Consider the following 7,863-nt stretch of genomic DNA (forward strand, 5'->3'; position numbering starts at 1 on the left):
CCAATCAAGATTCCTAGAAGTCAGGGTCGAAACATCTTTTGCAGTTTGAAATGTCTCTGATGGTGTCATCGGGCACTCAGGTAGCTTTTTGAGTGGCTTACACAGCAGTAGACATGAATCTCTTTTAAGTTTATATTAGGTCTTCCAGCTTCAGTTTGTAAGGCTTTAGGAAAAAGTGCAGATGTAGTTTTTAATGACTCTAAATGAAAATAATGGGAATAAAAGGACCCTGAAAATGTTAGTTTGGAGTTTTTTAGCCAGATATTTCAGGAGACTAGAAGAATTCAAGGTTCAGTCCAGTTAACAGAAGTGAAACAAAATTTCAAAGATAATTGAAAGATTAAAATCTAATATCTATAAATATGTATTATAGTTTCTATTGAAACATAATCTTCTTCTCCAAAATTACCCTCACTTTTACTAGACATAGCCAAATTAAGACTAACTGGTTTCCAAAGTAAGTCTAGTTTTAATAAATTTGGCATATTTATTTAAATAAGTATAGCAAGAATAGTAATTGATCATATAGGCTCTTTTCAATCTGCTTTGCTGGAATCTTATAAGGAATCTCAGGTTGAATTTTAAAGGTCTCTCAAGGAAAGTCAAGCAAAGGATCTGTTATCATATTCTGTCTGTAGTATCTGCAGATTTGGGTGAATTCCTCTCTTCATGAGGTTCTCCAAAATATTGAGGTTCCTTGTATCTGCCAGAGGGAGCGACATTCTTTGTTCAACCTTACCAGGTTACAGAATCCATAAACACAGTATCAGGCCAATATTTCTAAGTGGCTTTATTTCAGAATGTCAACCTTCATTCCTCAAAAGCTGTTTTATTATATCCAAGCCTGTATGTTTTTTCATATATGATGTTCCAGTCAAAGCCTTGGTAACATAACCAGTGTTTCCAATTGTGTCCTGTTAAAAGAAGAATAGATTCTTATTGGATTTATGCAAACAACTATATTGTCATAAGAATAAGAATATTTATTTATCAGAAGTTTTTGTGTTTTGGGGGGCCTCAGATAGGGAGGAAATGAGAAATGTTTTAATTTTGTTTATAAATTGCTGTAAGTCATAGTTCTTTAAGAGAATAGAGAAAAAGGTTTTCTTAACTCTGAAAAAAAGCAAAACATTAAAACCAGTAATATCTCAATTAAAAAGTCATAAAAATTATAATCATCCCTATCAGTTTATTCTGTCCTGCGTAATTGGTTCTTGATCTTAATTTTCTGTCAGCAGTTTGTGAGGTCATCAGTTTCTCTGTTGGAGTTCCATAATTTTTATTCAGTTTAGTTTTACAATCTGAATGTTTATTGGAAACGTGTATTCTAGAGTGTCAGAGTCTTTTTCATGAATTTCTCTGAAGATGAAATATATTTTTAAAAATATCAAAGTAAAATAGCCACTGTTCATAAATAACAAAATATTCAAAAAATGGTAATTGACAAAGGCATTTGACCATGTCTGTGATATACAGCATTTTGAGATAATAACCAGGATTATAGCTGACAATCAGAATAGATCAGATAATTTTTTAAATATTTATATTAATAACATTTATTTATATAATATCATTTAAGAAAGTTTATTATTTATTTGACAATGCTTCTCATGTAATTTAACATATAAAATAAGCCTTATTAGTTTAGCATTTTTTTTTTATAGGAAGAGAGCAAATTTCTCCGAGAAGTCCCAGGGCCCTCTGAAAATCCCCAGAGAAATCTTCCCTCCTCTTCCAGGTCAAAAGAAAGCTTTTATTTAAGACTTGAATATTTATGTGTGGGGGGAAGCGTGTCAAAAATATTAAAAGCTTTAAAACATTTGTTTAAAAATCTGAACAAATGATAGGAAACAAAGTTCACTTTGAAACTATGTTCAGGTATCTATTCCAAGTGACAACAAAACAGGCAAGGGGAAACAGTTAAAATAGTCAAAACAAAGTCTTTTTATAAAGAGCAGATTAAAAATTTAGGAAAATTATCCTTTTAAGAAAGAGGAAATCAAGTTTTAATTTTGTATCAGTTTACTTTTGATATATGTTTATTTACTTAATTGGATTTATTTTAATCCTGGCCAACTTAACCATATATAAATGTCTTTAGGGCTTTATTTTTATAAACCTTTGGTTACTTTTTTATATTTAGAATTTGTCCCAGTATTTTGGGATAAATTTATCTTTCTCAACTCAAGAAACAAAAATATTTCTATTCTTTATATCTTTTTATTGAAAATATATATTTTATTTTCCTTGTATATAGACCTTTCAGAAATATATGTTTTCTCAGAGAAAATTTCTCAGCATATATAAAATCTGTTTATCAATAAACCTAAGCACTTTTTAGTCTCTTTGATATAAGAAACCAAAGGCAGATAAATATATGTTTAGTAGTTAACCTTTAATATTTTATCTTATGTGGAAATGACTTAGATATCCAATAAACTGTTATTATTTAACTTAACTTAGTAAAGTTGTAAAATTTAAGTTTCTAAAAAGATTTTGGAAGCTGTTTTCAAGTATGCAGACTATAAAACATAATTATTGTATTTAAAATTCTTACCCAGTTTTAACAATTACTCTCAAAAACTTCATGTGACATTACAGCAGTTAACTATCATCCTCAGTTGTTTTAAGTATATATATCATAAAATAATTATTATACATATAATTATATATATAATTATTGTTAAAAAGTTTTCCCAAAAACTTTTATTTTTTTTTACATTTATTTAGTTTACCTGTTCTTAACAATTATATTTAGATCATCTACAAAACTCCATGAGACATTAAACAAAATTAGCTATTATACTGAGTTATGAGTTTTGCTGATAAATTTTGTAACAGAGATGACATGAGCTCATTTGACCAGTAAACCCAGGCTGTATGTCTGCATTATAGTCAATGCTGATAACTTTGAGGATGTGTTCATTTTAAATGAAACCAGCAAACTTAAACAGGCTTTCATTCATCAAAGATCATTTTATATCATGTTAAATAACTTTGTCTCTTAGAAGTTTTTGTATATTCATGAAAGACTGCATTTCATTATGAGAGATTTCGAATCCTCTTCTGAAACAGGTTTTCAGAATGGTTGTTATAATTTCAAATTATCTCAAAAGTTTACTTATTTTTACTTGATCAATTTTAGATCAGGAATTTTGGGGGAGTTGAAGTGAAGCTCAGCTTGCTGGGAAGCTCAGCAAGAGAGGAGACAAAAGCAGTAGATTTGGATTGGCTGCTGGCGTGTTTAATTATTTAATTATTTCCTCTTAAAGAGGCAGTATTTTTAATTTTATTTAGAAGCCTCAAAAGATTAAAACAAGCTCCCCATTGTTGCAGCTGGCTTTTCCAATTGCATACATCAGTTTGGGTGAACTGTAATTGACCCATTTAAGTGTATCAATTTTTATAAAACTTTATCTTAGTTTTACTAACCCTTATATTTTTAATTATAACTCACATTAGAATTCTATTAACCAGTTTTGGTATTACAATATTGTTCAGCGGAAGCATTCCCAGTTAGACATAACATTTATTCCCAAAGAAAACATCCAGGCAAAGTTGACATAACCTCTCATATAATATTAGCTTAAATACTTTAATCTTTATAGTCTTATTAATCTTAGTAGCCTAACTGTCGACCCAAACAATTGTTGGTCAGGTTTCTCACTCTGATTTTTGCCTCCTGACCTTTTACGTTTTTCAAACTGGGGTAAATAGAACAGGTTTGTTTGATGTCCTTTAATGTTGGGGAGCCAATAGGGGGGTCCCTTTAGCCCAGTCAACCTTAGGCAGTGTTTTATTAAAACCTTTGTTTTAACTTCATTTATATCTGTTCCATTTATCCCATTGGGACGAGTCCTGTGGCTCTTCCCTTTCTGATTTCTCTTTGTTAACTTAACATGTTCATTACCATCTGTAAAACTACGAGAAGCTGAGACCCCAAGTTTGATTAAGTTCTTAAGACTAATCATTATAGTTTCTTAATTTGGTCTTTTCATAGGTACTGATAAAACAGTTGTTTATCATAAGAGCTCTCTAAAAAGCTTCCCAACTTGAGAATCCATCATTTGGCCATTTTTTTTCTCTCCGGAGTCTAAAGAATATTGCAGCCACGTGGTGTTACAAAAGAAAATCATCCCTCTTTAGACGTTGGCTTATAGCTATAGGTGGACCGTCAGCCAAAGTTTCTCCCGAGGGGCTCTTAGGTGGAATAGATGCAGCACCTCCCATGTTAACACTTTTAAAAGGACAGACAAACAAACAACAACAAATACCAAATAAGCGCGCATTCCCCAAAACACTCAGCCACAAATGGAAGCCAAAACAAAGACCAAAATCAAAAACCAAAGTGCTTCCAGTCCCAGCTTAGTCCGTGTCCTACACTCGGGGGCGCCCAACAAATGAAGATCCGCCATGCAGATCTTTCCAAGATGAGCAAGGACAAGGGACCTCGGTTGTGCACACCTGGGGCACTTACCAAAATTTGGCTGGGGTGTCGCAGCGACTTCAAAACAAATGGAGCCCAGAGGGCTGCCAAGGTACCCATTATTTCCAGCCTGTCCTGTTGGAAAAGGTTAACACAAAGACAAAGACAAAAACTACCAGCTACTTACAAGAGATGTCTTCCTAAGTCCTAAACCTAGTTTCTTCCACCACCAAAGCAAAAGCGCTGTGGGCCAACGACGTCTGGCTAGCAGCCAGTCTCTTGGGGCTGTCCCTGAGACAAGGGGCTCAGGCAGCTGCAGGACAGCTTCCAAGAGAGGCCTTTAGCCAGAGGCCGGTGTGCCACAGGTAAGATGTCCACCTGGGACATTGTCCCATCTGGGTCGCCAAATTGTTACCAAATGTGAAGTGAGTTTGCTCACCCGTTGCGCAGCAAGCCAATCTCTGACACCGGGGGTGGTGGAAGAAAGTAGGAATTTTATTTTTGCACAGTGCTGAGCAAGGAGAGAGGGCAACTAACGCTGAAATCCCAAACTCCCTGAAAAGCTAAAAGGAAGGGTTTTTATTTGGGGTCTTAGGTAGGGGAGGGGGAGCATATGGCCTTGCTGGTCGGAGCTTTCCTACCAGCCTGTCTTTGGCCTTGAGACACTTGGAGAGAGGAGGAAACCTGTGACCTTGCTGGTCAGCAGCTTTCCCACCAGTCCATACCTCTTTGCGGGAGGAGACAGTCCAGGTGCTTGTCCTTGACGGTGTCTGTCTCAGTAGAGGATAGTGGATTCTGGAGCCAGGAAGCCAGAGAGTAAGCAGGGAATGAGTGTTTTGGTTTTAACCCCATATATGCTGGGTTTAATGTGGGGAAACTAATATCAGGGTCGGTATCATCACTAGTCAATTTTAGAACATTTTCAGCACCTCCAAAACAAATCTTGTGTCCTTTCAGTTATCTCTCCTCATCCCCCATCTCCTCCCAGTCCTAAGCAAACACTAACCTACTGTCTTTATAGATGTCTCTATTATAGACATTTCATGTGGATGGAATAACATAATATGTGGTCTTTTATGACTGGCTTCTTTCACTTAGCATAATGTTTTCAAGGTTTATCTATGTTGTGGCATGTATCAGTACTTCATTCCTTTTTATCGCCAAATAATATTTCATTGTATGGATATGCTACATTTTGTTTATCCATTCTTCAGTTGATAGACATTTGGGTTGTTTCCACCTTTTGGCTATTACAAAAAATACTGCTATGAACATTTGTTTACAAGTTTTTCTGTGGACATATGTTTTCATTTCTCTTGGGTATGTACCTAGGAGTGGAATTGCTGGATCATATGGTAACTCCAGAACTCTATTTTCAGTCATTTCAGGACCTGTCAAACTATTTTCCAAGTGGCTGAACCATTTTACATTCCCACCAGCAGTGTATGAGTGTTCTGATTTCTCCACATCCTCGTCAACACTTCTTGTTATCTGACTTTTTGATTATAGTCATCCTAGTGGGTATGAAGTGGTAGCTCATTGTGGTTGTGATTTGCGTTTCCCTAATGACTAATGACATTCAGCATCTTTTCATGTGCTTTTTTTGGCCATTTTTATTTCTTCCTTGGAGTAATGTCTATTCAGATCCTCTGCCTATTTTTTAATTGGGTCGTTTGTCTTTTTATTATTGAGTTGTAAGAGTTCTCTATACTATATTCTGCATACAAGTCACTTAGACATAAGATTTGCAACTATTTTCTCCCATTCCGTGGGTTGTCTTTCACTTTCTTGATTGAGCAAAGATAATCAATAGAGGAATCTCTTATGTTTGGCAAAAAATATCCAGCCCTAGTATTCCTGTCATACTTAGTTGTGGTCTGGGGCTGCCCAGTGAGACCACAGCCTCAGCTTGCAAGCTGAGGCAGATTGTGAGATGCTAACAGCTGGAGGCTGCTAGCTACCTGCATGATTGGTAGCTGATGGACAAGTTCTTTCTTATGGAAGAACCAAGTGGCACATCTCCATGACTGCCATGGTGTCTTTTGTTTCTAAAAGAAAAAGCCCACAAATTATATTTTCTTTTCTTTTCTTTTTTTTTAGGAGCAAGATGAGGAGAAGCAGTGTTTCTCCAGATGAAACAGAGTTCTCAGGCTGGGCACTGTGAGTCAAGGGTGTCTGTAATGTTCCTAGGATGAGGCAGTGCACCCAAGGGAGTAGCTGCAAGTGTACCAGGGAGGCCAGATGCTAAACAAGCCTGGAGTGCCAAATGTACCAAAAACCCTGAGCATAGGTGCCTCAGAACAGCATATCTGAGAAACCTGCAGACCAGGACTGTGGGTGCCTTAGACAGAACCAGTGTCAGGGGTGAAGTCAGGATCTCTCTTAGGTGAGTGAGCCTGGCCTGGGGCCTATGGTATTGGTGGGTAAAGGAGCCCACACATGAGAAGATGCCATTTCCTGCCTCCCTTCTCTATGGATTTTATAAGGTCTGCTTTCTCATCCTCTTCTTGCCAAGCATCATGTCAATATATTATTCTTCAAATTTGTGGTGAACATAGTGATGTGCCTCTCAGATCCTCCTTCACGAAGGAAGTACTTATTACCCCAGAGTGCTCCCAATAGATAAGTCACAGCCACCTTCAACAAAAGCCTCAGCTAAAGAGAGCCACCTCACCCAAGGTCATGCCCTCATCCCAGGCAACCCATATCTAATGACTGATTGACACAGGAGGATAAAGGCCAGACCTTCTCACTTCAAACCAGCTCTGAAGGTTTGTCCCAGCTTCATAGTTACCCCTAGCATCAACTGAAGCTTTGAGACATCATAGCTCCATTTCTCCCTCTGTCCAATCCTGCCCCCCTTCTCTTCCCTTCCCTTTCTTTCCATGAATGTTGATCTAACAAGCACTCCTTAATAGGCCTCTTGTATGTTAATCTCTAACACAAAGTCTGCTTCCCAGGAAATCCAATTTATGTCAAAATAATTCTTGGTGCTACTTTTGGAGAATGTCATCAGGGAGATCCATGACTTATTTTTCTAACTTCCCCCCTCCCCAACCTATACTTCTGACCAATATGGACAATCAACAGTTCCATGGGGCACTCTATGCCACAGCCATGGTCAGGGCCAGTTTGGTGAAAACATCTAAAAATTATTGGGATTGAGCTTTCAACCAGCACAGTAGCTTTGGTGCTCAGAATCTAAATTAAATTGATTTAACGTCAATAAACAAATATAATATGTCTTCCCAAATAAAACAGCAAACTGAGATTCTTAGTCATTGCACTGGGGTGGGAAAGTTTGCCACTTGCTTAATTATAAGGAAAGAAAATGAATTAGGAACTCTCTGTCTTTCTTTCCATCCCAGACTGGGTGAACACTCCAGAAATAGAGCCCACCTCTGAGGGAGCAAAACTATTCAGAGGTTGAACTCTCC

This window comes from Equus przewalskii, chromosome 12, assembly GCF_037783145.1.
Source record: "Equus przewalskii isolate Varuska chromosome 12, EquPr2, whole genome shotgun sequence".
In the NCBI taxonomy this organism is placed as follows: domain Eukaryota; kingdom Metazoa; phylum Chordata; class Mammalia; order Perissodactyla; family Equidae; genus Equus; species Equus przewalskii.